The sequence below is a fragment of the Rhinoderma darwinii genome, chromosome 3 (assembly GCF_050947455.1).
Source record: "Rhinoderma darwinii isolate aRhiDar2 chromosome 3, aRhiDar2.hap1, whole genome shotgun sequence".
Taxonomy (NCBI): domain Eukaryota; kingdom Metazoa; phylum Chordata; class Amphibia; order Anura; family Rhinodermatidae; genus Rhinoderma; species Rhinoderma darwinii.
Genome location: NC_134689.1, coordinates 76,514,509 through 76,529,355, shown reverse-complemented (window position 1 = coordinate 76,529,355; position 14,847 = coordinate 76,514,509). Strand labels below are relative to the sequence as shown.

Here is a 14,847-nt window from a genome sequence, read left to right as displayed (position 1 = left end):
TTTCACAGAACTTATTTGAATTGGGCTGGGAATGAAAACAAAATTATTTTTGTCAAATAATATGTAGTTTTGGCTGAAAAGGTCTTATTTTCACAAGAAACAAAATACCCCATTCTGTTGCGCAATTTGTTCGGAGTGCCGCAATACCCCATTTGTTGTGATAAACTGCCGTTTGGGCCCATGGGAGGGCTCAGAAGGTAAGGACCACCATTTGGCCTACTCGGGATTTTCTAGTGCGAAGTCATGTATGCAGAAGCCCCTGAGGTACCAGTACAGTTGAAACCCGCAAGAAGTGACCCCGTTTTAAAAACTACACCCTTAAGGCATTCATCTAGAGGTGTAGTGAGCATTTTGACCGGAGACCTACACCCCATAAACTGCAATGTGGGTTCTCCCGGGTATGACAATACCCTACATGTGGCTGTTATCAGCTGCCTGGACACACAGCAGGGCCCAGAGGGGAAAGACGAGGGGGGATAAGCTGTGCGGAGTGCATCAGGGTAAGTAAAATTGGGGTAAATTATAAACCAAGGGATGTATGATAAATTTGAAAACACTTTCATACAGAGCTCTGGTTATTCGGGACACGTGTCACATTGATATATTGTGTCCTCCCTTATCCCCCTCTTATAGCAGACTTTGCACCTCTTTTGACTTTTTCCCTTCTTGCCAGTTTGGGGAACTTCTCCTGGAAAGTGTTGCCGCCTTGGTACGATGCGTGTGGGCTCGCTTCCAGAAGTACTGGGTGCCACCCCTTCATGGTCCCTAAAGATTAGGTTCTTGATAATCACCTCTTGAAATTCCAGGAAAGTTCCCGTCTGGCCTGCACATCGACGTAGCATGTACGCATTATACAATGCCATCTGTATGATGTGCCCGGCCAGCTTCTTATACCACACCGCATGGCGCTGTAGGGCTTCAGGGCTTGATCTTACAAGTCCATCCCTCCCATGTACCTATTGTAGTCCAGGATGCAGTCTGGTTTGGGGGTGGCCTTTCCTTCATATATCCTAAACCTGTAGGTATACCCTGAATCACTCTCACAGCTTATACATCTTCACGCCATACCTTGCCCTCTTACCCGGCAGGTACTCGCGGAATTGAACCCTCCCTTTAAAATGTACCAGGGACTCCTCAATAGAAATACACTTCTCAGGGGTGTATGCTTGGGAAATCCGGGCACTGGAACGGTCTAATAGGGGTCTCCGTTTATACAAACGGTCAAAACTGGGGTCATCTTGGGGTGGGCACTGCTCATTATCAGTATAATGTAAGAAGCGAAGTATTGCCTCATTTATTTATTTTTTTAGGTTCCAGTTCAGTTCTGAAGTTGCTTTGAGGGGCCCATATATTAGAAAACCCTATCAAATACCCCATTTTAGAAACTAGACCCTCAAAGTATTCACAACAGCATGTAGAAAGTTTATGAACCCTTTAGGTGTTTCACAAAAATTTAGAGCAAAGTAGAGGTGAAATTTACATATTTTTTTTGTCAGAAAATCCTCTTTATACCATTTTTTTTATAACACAAAAGGATTTATCAGAGAAACGCAACTTAATACGTATTGCCCAGATTCTGCAGTTTAGAGAAATATCCCACATGTGGCCCTAGTGCGGTAATGGACTGAAGCGCCGGCCTCCGAAGCAAAGGAGAACCTGGTGGATTTTGAGGCCTCTTTTTTATTAGGCACCATGTCCGGTTTGAAGAGGTCTTGTGGTGCCAAAACATTGGGAACCCCCCAAAAGTGACCCCAATTTGGAAACTAGACCCCTTGAGGAATCCATTGTAGTTTTCTTGGGGTGCATGCGGCTTTTTGATCAGTTTTTATTCTATTTTTAGGTGGCGTGGTGACTAAAAAAATAGCAATTGTACAATTGTGTTTTTTTTTAGTTTTTTTTTTTACAGCGTTCACCGTGCGCTATAAATGACATATTCACTTTATTCTGCGGGGCGATACCAGATGTTTATAGTTTTATTTTATGTCTTATGGCGTTTGCACAATAAAATACGTTTTGTAAACAATCATTCACTTTTTGTGTTACCTTATTCTAAGAGCCAGAACGTTTTTATTTTTCAATCAATAAAGCCGTGCGAGGACTTATTTTTTGCGTAACGAACTGTAGTTTCGATCAGTACCATTTTTAGGTACATGCGACTTTTTGATCTCTTTTTATTCCATTTTTTGGGAGGTGAAGTGACCAAAGAATTGTGATTGTGGTTCGGTTTATTATTATTTTATTTTACGGCGTTCACCGTGCGGGATAAATAATGTAATAATTTTGTAGTTCAGGCCGTTACGGACGCGGTGATACCAATTATGTATAGTTTATTTGTTTGTTTATATATTTTTATTAATAATAAAGGACTGATAAGGGAAAAGGGGGGATTTTTACTTTTAAATCTTTTATTTTCTTATTTTTACACATCTTTTTTTAACTTTTTTACTTTATTACTTTGTCCCACTAGGGGACATGAGGGCAGGAGGCTCTGATCGCTATTCTAATACACTGCACTACATGCGTAGTGCATTGTATTAGAACTGTCAGCTACTCACTGACAGCAAGCATAGTGGGTCCTGACGTTGTCAGGACCCACTAGGCTTCCGTCTATGGCATAGCCGGACGCCATTGTTTGGTGTCCGGTTGCCATAGTCACCATCGCCGGCCGCTATCGCGTAGCAGGCCGGCGATGGCAGCTTAACCCCTAAAAAGCCGCGATCTCTATAGAACGCGGCTTTTAAGGGGTTAATCAGCGGGGACACAGCGATCGGTCCCCGCTGTAGGAGCTGTGACAGCTGCTGAACAAGACAGCAGCGTCACAGCTCCTGTATGTGTCGGGAGGACGGCCGAAACGGCCGTTACTCCCGAGACGTACTATTACGGCATGGAGCACGAACGATACAGCTGCCATGACGTAATAGTACGTCAAGGAGCGGGAAGGGGTTAAAATATTAGAAATTGTATGCAAATTGTGACTTTTGTGCCCTTTTTGTGGCTTTTCTGGTGTAGAAAGGTTGATAAATTACCCCCAAAGTCTGCATGTGATTTAGGACTGCTCTCTGGACATAACTTCTGTGGCAAGTCTTAGGCTGGATTCACAATAGCACATTACGTCTGTAATGGACAGAACGTATTTCGGACGCAAGTCCCGGACCAAACACACTGCAGGGAGCCGGGCTCTTAGCATCATAGTTATGTACGATACTAGGAGTCCCTTGCCTCTCCATGGAACTACTGTCCCGTACTGAAAACATGATTACAGTACGGGACAGTTGTCCGGCAGCGAGGCAGGGACTCCTAGCATCGTACAGAACTATGATGCTAGGAGCCCGGCTCCCTGCAGTGTGTTCGGTCCGGGACATGTGGCCGAAATAGGTTCCGTCCATTACGGACATAATGTGCTCGTGTGAATCCAGCCTTAGATTTATTACCAGCGGTACTACACAGTAGGGATGTACGATGCATCGAAACTTCGATACTGTTTTGATACCGTGCACCCCCAAACGGTTCGATACCGTTATTTCATGTATTTCGATACTAAGCTGTGCGGCGCACAGCTAAGTATAGTAACACATGAATGTGTAAGAGCGCTGCGGCTGTGTAATACAGTCATTGCCCCGCTCCTGAGTCCTGACAAGTGTGTGCCGTCAGGATGATGCGATGCGGCCAGCGTTGCACTAATGAGCGGCGGCTCTGAAGACCGAAGATGGCGGGCGCACTACAAAACACCTCCGTGTTCGATCTTCAGTGCCTGAACAGCAGCTCGTTACTGCAGCGCCGGCCGCATCACCTCAAGCAGACCGCTCGCGCACACTTATTGTCAGGAGCGGGACAATGGCTGTATTACACAGCCGGAGCCCCGCTCTATAACGGCGGGGATGAGAGGAACATCGTGACATCCCTACTACACAGAACTATCAAACGCCCCCCTCCTGCATTGTATATCATCAGCACTGAGGTGAGGATCACCAGCATTGACACTGCTCTCTGCTACGGTCTTATCATAACTGAAGATAACGAAAACCACTTAATTTACCCATTCAGTTCCTGCCGCATTTCAAGGCTTAAAGAGGCTCTGTCACCAGATTATAATTCCCCTTTCTCCTACATAATCTGATCGCCGCTGTAATGTAGAAAACAGTGGTTTTTATTTTGAAAAACGATAAATTTTGAGCAAGTTATGAGCAATTATAGATTTATGCTAATTAGTTTCCTAATAGACAACTGGGATTTTTTTTACCTTTTGACCAAGTGGGCGTTGTAAAGAGAAGTGTATGACGCTGACCAATCTGTGTAATACACTTCTCTCCATTCATGTGCATTTGAACTTAACACTGCGTAATCTCGGGAGATCACGCTGTGCTGTCACATACACCCACATTAACTTTACCGAAGTGTCTTGAGAGTGAATAGACATCACCTACAGCCAGGACACGATGTGTATTCACACTCCCGACACTTCGGTAAAGTTTGTGTGGGACTTAATCACAGCAAAGCGTGATCTCGTGCTGTGTGAGTAAGTCCCACAGTAACTCTAAGTAAATCTAAAATTGCTCAAATATTGTTGGTTTTCAAAATAAAAAACACTTATCTACAGTACAGCGCAGATCAGATTATGTAGGTGATAGGGCACTTATAATCTGGTGACAGAGCCCGTACTCCGATACATCGGCTTTCCAGAAAAAGCCGATCAGAAATTAAGCGGCTGAGTGCTCAATCGAGGGCTTCTGCTCCTTTTGTTTTAGTGATTGGTGGGGGTTTTGATTATTTACCCACCAATCAAAACTTCTAACATGTCACTGAAATGTCAAAAGTTTGTCGAATGTTTAGTTACCCTTTAAAGGGAAGGAGTCATGTTTTTTTTTTTTTTTATTATATTGCCTTTAATATGATATTAACATAAATTTAAGTTATTTGTATTCTAATGTTCTACTTTTTACTGTGTTCTTACTTTTACTTCTCTATGGGGGCTGCCATTTATTTTTTCATCTCTGTATGTGTCTATTAACGACACATACAGATATGCTATAAGGCACATACAACCCCATAGAGAATGCGAACGGAAGCCGTTCCATTCTCAGAAGCGTGTGCCGTCTGTGTGGGAACACAGATCAGAAACTAAGCTCGTTCGTAGAGCGAAATCCGATGCCATTTTCATGTGGATCAGAAGCCACTGCCGGACAGTAAGATGACGACTTCCGGCTGCGGCTTTCGGCCATATGTTCAACTAAGTGAATCCGCAAGGAAGAGGAGCGTAGACCAGTGGACGCGACGGCAGGAGCAGGTCATTTATGTTCGTGTATGATATGTGTATAATGTTCGTGTGATACTGTCTGCTGAGCTCTGTATCTAATCCTCCTAGCACTGTGCAGTCGCTCAGAAAATGGCGGCACACAGTATAGGAGGTTTGAAGACATTCAAACCCCTCCTTCTCCTGGCACAAGCCAGAAGAAGGGAGGGGGGATTGTGTGAGGATACTCGAGGAGTGTTCACACCAAGTTTGCAGCATAAATCAATGAGGTTGCTTTACCACAGTGACCATGCTTCAATTTTGTGAACTGTTCCCTCTAGTGGCCAGCACATGGAAATGTTATAAATTTGAATCTAATTTATAATATTTCCTGACTTGGGAAAAAATTAAAACCATGTATAATCACTTAAATACTAATTATTTAACTGAAAAAAAATGCATAATTTCTAGCGACACATTCCCTTTAAGTGAGTAAGCAGAAGGATGTGATGATGATGAAATTCTTACATGAGTGATTGTATCGTGCACATTATCTTACCATGAGATTCTAAGCACTGCAGCAGGATTACTCCCTGCATGACCTTCCCAAAATGGCCGTGCCATAGAAATAGCAGATCAGGCCACTGCAATGGAAAAGGGTGATTACTTATGCATAACCTCAAACATGAAGCTGCATCAGACAACCAGAAACAGAGAAAATGTTATACACCGTGTTCCAAATTATTATGCACATTGGATTTAAGTGTCATAAACATTAATTATTAGTTTTTCAATTAAACTCATGGATGGTATTGTGTCTTAGGGCTCTTTGGATCATTGTAATCAATCTCAGACACCTGTGATAATTAGTTTGCCAGGTGTGCCCAATCAAAGGAAAACTACTTAAGAAGGACGTTCCACATTATTTAGCAGGCCACAGGTTTCAAGCAATATGGGAAAGAAAAAGGATCTCTCTGCTGCCGAAAAGCGTGAAATAGTGCAATAGCTTGGACAAGGTATGAAAACATTGGATATTTCAAGAAAACGTAAGCGTGATCATCGTACTGTGAAAAGATTTGTGGCTGATTCAGAGCACAGATGGGTTTGTTCAGATGAGGGCATAATGAGGAAGGTTTCTGCCAGACAAATTAATAGGATTAGGAGAGCAGCTGCTAAAATGCCATTGCAAAGCAGCAAACAGGTATTTGAAGCCGCTGGTGCCTCTAGAGTCCCGTGAACCTCAAGGTGTAGGATCCTCCAGAGGTTTGCAAGTGTGCATAAAGCTATTATTCGGCCACCCCTAAACAATGCTCACAAGCAGAAACGGTTGCAGTGGGCTCAGAAATACATGAAGACTAATTTTCAAACCGTGTTTACTGATGAGTGCCGTGCAACCCTGGATGGTCCAGATGGATGGAGTAGTGGATGGTTGGCGAATGTCCACCATGTCCCAACAAGGCTGCGACGTCAGCAAGGAGGTGGCAGAGTCCTGTTTTGGGCTGGAATCATGGGGAGAGAGCTGGTAGGCCCCTTTAGGGTCCCTGACGGTGTGAAAATGACCTCTGCAAAGTACGTAGAGTTTATGACTGACCACTTTCTTCCGTGGTACAAAAAGAACTTTGCCTTCCGTAGCAAAATGATCTTCATGCATGACAATGCACCATCTCATGCTGCAAAGAAGACCTCTGTCATTGGCTGCTATGGGCATAAAAGGAGAGAAACTCTTGGTGTGGCCCCCAATTTCCCCTGACCTCAACCCTATTGAGAACCTTTGGAGCATCCTCAAGCAAAATATCTATGAGGGTGGGAGGCAGTTCACATCAAAACAGAAGCTCTGGGAGGCTATTCTGACATCCTGCAAAGATATTCAAACAGAAACTGTCCAAATACTCACAAATTCAATGGATGCAAGAATTGTGAAGGTGATATCAAAGAAGGGGTCCTATGTTAACATGTAACTTGGCCTGCTAAGGTTTTCTTTATTGAAAGAGCTTTTGATTTCTGTAAATATGACCTGATGCTGCAAATTCAACAAATTACCATTTTAGTTCTCTTTACAACCTTTAAAATGTTTTGATCTCTGTTTTTTGCATAATAATTTGAAACCGTGCATTTTGAGTTTTTTAATTCTAAAAAAAATCTTATTAGGAGATTTGTTCAATAAAATTCACATTATACTCCAACGGTTGATGGCTTGAAGATTATACTGACTGTCATTTGCATCGACTATTTAGGAAAATCAACGAAAAATGACATTTGCATAATTTGGAACACAGTGTAGATGTGCCAAGGATTTTACTCTACAAATAGATGCATACCTCCCAACTTTCAAGTATCGAAAAGCGGGACAACTGAAGCCATGTGTAATGACGGGGGGTAGGGAAACGGACAAGTGAGCCCTAGTCTACCCGCCACTCTGTCCCTGCCTACTTGCAACGACCCGCCCTAGGCGACGGGGTACAACTGGGCGGCGGTCCCTGCGCTCAGTAAGTGCACGACAAACATACAAGTGAATACAAGCAAGGGAAAGGGGCAGTTGCCCACGGCAACACCGTGAGCAACCAGAGTGGTGAACGAGCCGAGTCAAGCCAGGAGTGTGCGAGGTACCAAACGAAGAGCAGAAGAGTAGTCAGTAAGCCAGGGTCTGTATGGAGCAGGATCAAAATAGAAGGAGCTGTAGCTGGGCCAGGAAACCACACGAAAAGAATCACAAGCACCGAGGGACAGGAAGGGCAGGCTTAAATAGACCGAGGGCGGGAGCTAGCTGAGTCTGGCCAGGTTGCGATAGGCTCTCCCACTCCTAAGCCTGCCAGCCTGAGTGGTTGAAGCTGGAGTCAGTCTCAGGGATGTAGATTCAGGTGCTGACTGATTAATTATGGGAGTTAACCCCGAAGCTGTGCCTGGCAGATCCTTTACACCATGCCTCTAGCCCCACCCATACACACCTGGTTCAGTCCACATAGTATCATGCTCCCATAGTGCCCCCACACAGTATAATGCCCCCACACAGTATAATGCCCATACGGATGCCATCGTACTGCATAATGCACATACAGATGCCCTCATAGTTGCCCCGAAAGTGCCCATGTGGTTAGTGCCACAGTGACCCCTGTAGATCGTGCCATAGTAGCCATGTAGATGGTGCCACACAACCCCACCCACTGTAGATGGTGCCATTGGGGCTTCTCTAGGAGCTGAATATCTTGTAACCAGGGAGTCATTGACCAGTGGAGGAGCTCCCTCTGCTCCTACCCTCTGTACTAATGCTGAAGCAGGGAGCTGACTGTTCCTTGCTTCAGCATTGGATTCAACTGTGTATGCGGAATGTGTAAGGTCTTGTCCGCACATAACGGAATTGCATATTTTCCATTAGGGATGCCACGATACCAGAATTTGGACTTCGATACTGATACTTCGTTTTAGTATTTCGATACCAATTAAATATTTTTCCAACCGTAATAAAAAAAAAAAGTTCTTCCGTTTTCTGTTGTGAGGCGCGTGGTGTGATGATGAATTTAACCTCCATGTGCCTCACATTAATAGTAATTAACCCCATCATGTTTCTCAGTCATGGGTTAATGTGTGAGGCACATGGAGGGTACATTCATCACACCTCGTGCCCCACAATAAGTGATAGAATGCAGTTTTTAGTTTTTTTTACAGTGTACACATAAATGATGCAAAAAAACTGTTGTGCAGGTTATTACGGCCGTGCCAATACTGAATGTGTGTATATTTTATGTAATGAGACTTATTTTAATGTTTATTGTAAAAAGGTGTGTGTATATTTTTATTTTATTTAACATTACTTTGTTTTTACTTTATTTTTTAAACTTTAATGTACTGGCATATATCTATATACTGATAGTACATTAGCCTGTGTACAGATAGTACACAGGCAGCTGTTAGGACATACCTAAGTATGCCCTAACAGGAAATATGGTAGGACAGCCCTGGGGGCCTTCAATGGACACTGGGCTGTCTGCCCATATATGGTATGTCCCTCAATCGCGTCACAGGAATTCCCTGTGATGAGATCCAAGGGGCATCCCCCCTTCTCATTTTCCCCTGAATGCTGTAGTCCGCTGTGATCGCAGCATTCAGAGGAATAGCGGTGGAGATGAGAGGTTTCTCTCATCTCCGCCAGCGTGGCTGCGTTTGTGTAATACAGTCATTGCCCCGCTCCTGACAGGAAGTGCGTGCGCGGTCAACATGAGGTGATGCGGCCGGCGCTACACTAATGAGCGGCGGTTCAGTCACAGAGGACAGAACATGGGGGTGTTTTGCAGTGCGCTCGCCATGTTCTGTCTTCAGTGTCGACAATCATTAGTTCAGCGCCGGCCGTATCGCATCATCCTGACCCCGCGCAGTTGTCAGGACTCAGGAGCGCGGCAATGACTGTATCACACAGCCGCGGCCTCGCTCTCATACATTCATGTGTTACTATACTGAGCTGTGCGGCCGCACAGCTAAGTATCGAAATACATGAAATAACGGTATCGAACTGTTTGGGGATACACCGTTTCGAAACAGTTTCGATGCATCGTGCATCCCTATTTTCCATCCAGAATTGCGGTCTGAAAATACACAGTGGAAGCAAAGTGGGCGAGACTTAACAAATCTCATCCACGCGCTGCGTAAGATTTATGTCCCGAAATTCACATGCGGTGCATATTTTTCGTACCGCAGCATGTCAATTCCTGCTGTGGAAAGTGGACTGAATTGCTGCGTTTTTCAGAGGCGATATCACCATCTCACAAGCTTGAAAAACAGCGCAAAATCTGCACCATTTTCTGCTGTAAAAAAAATGCAGGAATTTTTTCGCAGAGGAATGTCTGTTAGTTTTAGCGGAAATGCTGCAGAGATCTCCTGCAGCAATTCCGTTACGTGTGGACAAGCCCTAAGACTCCTGGAACCGCTACATGTTTGGAAAGGAGAATGTCAATGACTTAGGCCTCATGCACACGGCCGTGCCCGTAATCACGGACCTCAATTGCGAGCCGCGGACACCCCCCCCCCCCCCCCCCCCCCCGCATTTACTGACTTTGCTCCCATACTAAGTACGGGAGCACGGACCCTAAAAAGAAACATAGGATGTGTCCTATATTTTGCCGTACATATCTACGGCCCGGACACCTTGCCGTAAATAAACGGGAAGGTGTCTGTGAACAATAGTGAATGTGTCCTTAGTTGCGGTCCGCAATTACAGTCAATTTTTACGGTCGTGTGCATGGGGCCTTACTGCAGAAAACTGAACACCAGCCCATCTACCTGCAGGATCTGCTGTCCAACATCCACTATCTGCACTATTTACCCTCAACTACCAGCAGTCAGGAGGATGACAATTCAAGTACTGTCCCCTATTAATAGAATTGTAAAAGGTTTAGGCTGCGTTCACATCTGCGTCAGGGCTCCGTTCCCGTCTAAATTTTCCATTGGAACGGAGCCCTGACTGACACAAACGGAAACCAGAGGTGACGGATCCAGTGCAAATGGTTTCCGTTTGTCCCCGTGTTGCAGGGGTTCCGTCGTTTTGACGGAATAAATACCGTAGTCTATTACGCTTTTGATTCCGTCAAAACTACGGGACCCCTGCACAACGGAAGAAATTTGCATCGGATCCTTCACCGTTGGAATCAATGATGATGGAAACGGAATCCTCTGGTTTCCTTCAGTCAGGGCTACGATCCGGCGGAAAGCACCGTCGGAACAGAGCCCTGAATTAGATGTGAACGGAGCCTTAGGGTATGTGCACACACACTAATTACGTCCGTATTTGACGGACGTATTTCGGCCGGAAGACCCGGGCCGAACACGCTGCAGGGGGCCGGGCTCCTAGCATCATACTTATGTACGATGCTAGGAGTCCCTGCCTCGCTGCAGGACAACTGTCCCGTACTGTAATCATGTTTTCAGTACGGTACAGTCGTCCTGCAGAGAGGCAGGGACTCCTAGCATCGTACATAACTATGATGCTAGGAGCCCGGCCCCCTGCAGTGTGTTCGGTCCGGGTCTTCCGGCCGAAATACGTCCGTCAAATACGGACGTAATTAGTGTGTGTGCACATACCCTTACTGGTACTAAATACCCTTGGTATCAGGTTTAAACAATATCCTTCATTGAGGCCCCATGCACATGACCGTATTTTCATCTATCCGTAAATACGGTTTGTATTGCATGTGTATTTGATCCGAATATACGGATCTGTAAAAAGAGAGGGAGGCTGCAGATGATGTCACCAACATGTTACATAGCAACACCTCCGTAAATATGGACAGTTTATGGCTGCACGTCCGTAGCTGTCCATATTTACAGAAGCGCCCATAGGCTTCTAAGGGAGTGTCCATGCCGTAATGACGGACAAGAATAGGACGGGTTCTATCATTTATTCAGCACGGACACCCATCCGTAAAAATATTGAAAGGTGTCCGTGGCCAATAGAAATGTATTGATTCCTTAATTACGAATGAAATATACGGTCGTGTGCATGGGGCCTGAAGGTGTATGAGGACGTCATTGCAGTAGGAACAGTGTGACATCCTGCAGAAATTGAACATGTGGGTGACGTGCAGGACATGCAAATCAACATGTAGTAGAATTAGTGCTTTTTTTATTTGATCATTGGTTCCAGTCGATGTAATAACCTATCTGTTTTCCACCAGGCACGGAAAGCTCTCTATGGGGACTCCGGAACACTATTGGGATCCCCCATTTGCTGAATAAAGATATTTTGGGATATGAGTCAGCCAGGTGAAGATCACTCATTCCTTTGTTTTTGGTGCTGTCGCCTTGGCAAAAATGTTCCAGCATACTATATCCCACCTCCTGGAGACCATCCCAGTGGAGATTGATGCCAATCCGGTGTCTGCTGTTACAGCAAATGACAAAATGAAGGCCCATCCACCTGCAGTATCTTCTGTCCAGCATTCACTACCTGGACTATTTACCCTCAACTACCAGCAGTCCGGAAGATGACAATTCAAGTACTGTCCCCTATTGATCGTATTGTAAAGGCTTACTGGTAGTAAAAGCACTTGATATCAGATTTAAACAATATCCTTCATTGAAGGTGTATGCTATTGAGAGATTGAACACGTGTGTGACGTGGAGGACATGCAATTCAACATGTAGTAGAATTAGTGTTTTTTTATTTGATCATTGGTTCCAGTCGTTGTAATGACCTACCTGTTTTCAACCAGGCACGGAAAGCTCTCTATGGGACACCGCAACGCTATTGGGATCCCACATTTGCTGAATAAAGATATTTTGGGAAATGAGTCAGCCAGGTGAAGATCACTCATTCCTTTGTTTTTGGTGCTGTCGCCTTGGCAAAAATGTTCCAGCATACTATATCCCACCTCCTGGAGACCATCCCAGTGGAGATTGATGCCAATCCGGTGTCTGCTGTTACACCAAATGACAAAATGAAGGCCCATCCACCTGCAGTATCTTCTGTCCAGCATTCACTACCTGGACTATTTACCCTCAACTACCAGCAGTCAGGAAGATGACAATTCAAGTACTGTCCCCTATTGATCGAATTGTAAAGGCTTACTGGTAGTAAAAACACTTGATATCAGATTTAAACAATATCCTTCATTGAAGGTGTATGCTATTGAGAGATTGAACACGTGTGTGACGTGGAGGACATGCAATTCAACATGTAGTAGAATTAGTGCTTTTTTATTTGATCATTGGTTCCAGTCGTTGTAATGACCTACCTGTTTTCAACCAGGCATGGAAAGCTCACTATGGGACACCGCAATGCTATTGGGATCCCCCATTTGCTGAATAAAGATATTTTGGGATATGAGTCAGCCAGGTGAAGATCACTCATTCCTTTGTTTGTTTTTTGGTGCTGTCGCGTTGGCAAACTATATTCCACCTCCTGGAGACCAACCCAGTGGAGATTGATGCCAATCTGGTGTCTGCTGTTACAGCAAATGACAAAATGAATCTTCAGGAAACCTAGAACAATTGAAACTTTTCCTAAAATCTGCACCATAACCACCAAACTTATTTTCTTTTGTCACGAAAAACATTAGTTCCTGGTGACTACGAATGGAAAGGAGAACGTCTTGTGGTGCACGGAACTTGAGATGGTTTCCCCCTCATTACACTGACATCTGCAATATGAGCTACAGCTCCCAACATTAACTTCTAGGCGTGTCCGGTCATCTGCCGTCCCTTCACGCCAATCAAGGAATATTTTAACCGTGTCTAATGTCATTGGAGACACATGTAGAACCAACCCAGATGAGGAAGGCCGGCAGAATTACTACATCATATGCTGCTCCGGGGGAAGTTTTAATACTCGGTAACGAGCTGATCGAGATGTTTCTATCTAGACTTGTTGGTGGGACCAGTTGCATCTCAGGCAGCTAGAGGGTAAGACCCATGGAACTGCCACATGTGTAGAAAATGCATGACTTACTGCAGAAAAGGGAAAACGGGCCCACCCACCTGCAGATTCTGCTGCCCAACATTTACTACCTGGACTATAACCCACCTTGACTTTGCCACTACTATCAGCAGACAAGCAAATTTGAGGACTGCCACTTTTTGATAGAGCTGTAAAAGGACTGGTGTTAAAAAAAACACTTGGTATCAGGATTAAACCATGTCCGTCAAAATAATGGAAACTCAAACTTATTAATGTTTTACTCTAGTAAGAAAAGTAAATAGTTGAATATTAGATGGTTTAACAGTATGTTGGAATATTTATGGCACTGTTATTGCAAATGCTGAAATTATTCAAGTTAAATATGATTTGAAAAGCCAAGAGTCTATATGAAAACTAGTAGAAAAATAGTCATGGAAAACGTTTACATTTTGTTTTGTTTTTTTCCCACTAAATCTGTGTTTATCAGAGAAATATTAAAAACAAAAAAAAAGGTTTCCTGTAGTGCGACTAAAAAATACTGTGTGATGTAGATAACTAATACATTGTGTTGATCAACTTCGATGTGATCGGTATTGGGGTAAGCTCACACGTAGTGTAAATACTGCGGATCAACACAAATACTGCAACAGATTTAATTGCGGAAAATCCAGTAGCGGCAGAGTGGATGAGATCTGAACAAATATCATCCACACGCTGCATAAATGATGAGCGTAAAGACCACTCAGAAATTGACCTTGTTAATCCGCAGCATATTAATTGTATTTGCATAATCGCTGCTTTTGTGTTATGGTTTTTCCCCATTGAATTTTAATTGGATGGGGAACCCTGCAACAAGTAGCAGATGTTGCATTTTTTTGCGTCGCTAAAAAACGCAGCTGAGAAAAAAATAAAATCTTAGGCCCTGTTCACACAATTTTTTTTGCATCCACTCCTTCAGGACTTTTGAAGCAGATTTTGACCTGCCTGAAATTTCTTACCGTGACTTTTGCTGGCGTTTTTGCTATTGAGCACCGCAGGTAAAAAAAAACTTTCTCTGCCTTCTATTTATTTCAAGGTGAGGTCAGAGGCTTAACCACGGCATGCTGCTTATTTTTTTTACTGCAGGCGGCTAAAATCCAGCATAGAGAAAAAAAAAGCCTTGTCCTCCCATTGAAATCAATGGGACGCAGTCTTGGGTGTTTTTTTGTGCTTCTGAAAAAAAAAATAGATTTCC

At 44.1% G+C, this 14,847-nt stretch overlaps 1 long non-coding RNA gene across 1 annotated transcript in view; it reads left to right on the top strand.

Moving 5' to 3' along the window:
- LOC142748960 (uncharacterized) overlaps positions 1-14,547 on the top strand; it is a 46,291-nt gene extending 31,744 nt beyond the window's left edge. Inside the window, exon 2 of the long non-coding RNA XR_012882342.1 lies at positions 11,893-14,547. This is a non-coding gene — a long non-coding RNA (uncharacterized LOC142748960). The remainder of the gene's footprint in view (positions 1-11,892) is intronic.
- The last annotated feature ends 300 nt before the right edge of the window (positions 14,548-14,847 follow it).